Source organism: Periplaneta americana, chromosome 13 (genome assembly GCF_040183065.1).
Source record: "Periplaneta americana isolate PAMFEO1 chromosome 13, P.americana_PAMFEO1_priV1, whole genome shotgun sequence".
In the NCBI taxonomy this organism is placed as follows: domain Eukaryota; kingdom Metazoa; phylum Arthropoda; class Insecta; order Blattodea; family Blattidae; genus Periplaneta; species Periplaneta americana.
The window spans coordinates 111,309,879-111,311,238 of record NC_091129.1 but is presented as its reverse complement, the minus strand read 5'-3'; positions in this window follow the sequence as shown (position 1 = coordinate 111,311,238).

The window sequence follows — 1,360 nt, the reverse complement described above, 5'->3', positions numbered from 1 at the left end:
TGTGTTTAATTTATAAATCGTGTACCGTAAAATATTCTCGTTGTTTAGTTGTAAAGATGGGATGCAATGGTGGTTTATTACCAGGAATGATTTATTTCGACTGTTTCTATTGCTCTCTTGTAGGCTAAATATATTTCGGCTCAGCTTCACAAGTTTTATTTTAGCGAAAAGAATGCAGGAATTCTTGCGTCGCTATCAGCTTGTGTGATATTTGTAGTCAGACGATAAATTTTTTCTTAGAGTAACGGTCGCTCTGACAGATTAATATGAAGATGTAGATCATAAAAATTGGTTAGCTGTAGAGAATACGAAGTTCCAGCAGACTGTGGACTTTAAAGGGAATTCGAGATGAAAACTCGACATTTTCGGCAAATTATTAGTTTTTCACTTTCATGCTTAAACTACTCCAATAGTTTTTTTTTCTTTCATAAGAAATAATACATTTTGTCTTGCGACCATTTTAAAGTCCATGAAGTGTAACATATAGTGCAGGGCTATGCCAAGGTCAGTAGGCCTACATGGTGTTATGTTTGTATGCTGTTTTCTCATTTTCCATTTTTTTAATTTCCTAAGCATAAAATGCTCCTTGTGTCACATATTTTGCTTTATCACCTTGAAGATTTTGGAAATGCTCATAAATGTGTGAGTAATTGAATTTTCCCTGAGTTTTAGTGTGAATATTATACACTTATTGGTAAATTTTTGGTGTTAGAGTTATAAAAAAGTGAAATAAAATACTCAAAAGTTTAAAGAAATGTTGCTATAAATAGCCTATACTAATCACACAACAAAGCCCAGAGAAATTCTCAATTGTCTAATTATGTAATAACTACCGACAAAGTTTCAGTTCAAAAACATGAAAATTGCAACAGAAGGAGCATTACGTATGTGACAATAGGAAAAACAATTGAATAATTAATAAATATTAACCTATTTGACCATGGTTATGATAGCACATAACTGTGTGTATGATTAAAGACTGCTTAAAAATATAAAGATGAAAATTTCAGCCCTATCTCTCTAATAGGCTTTTACTATCTTCGGTCCTCTCTAGAGTTTTAGGTATACAGTAACGAAAAATAAAGTACGTTGAATAGTTTACTGAGCGCAGAAACTCAAAATTCTCCTCGTTATTTACAATTTCTTTTATTTGTAAGAAGCGGATGTAGCCTACACTAAAGAGAACGACTCATACTGAGCTGGCTCACTAAGATTGTAGTCAGTGCACGAGAGTACAAAAGTATATCCGTTTTATTTATTCTTTATGAAGAATTCGTATACCAGTAGACCTAAGCACACGACGTGCTATTTTTCCGGTCCTTTGTTGCTGTTTGTCTGTTTGGTATTTGTTTTTGTATGC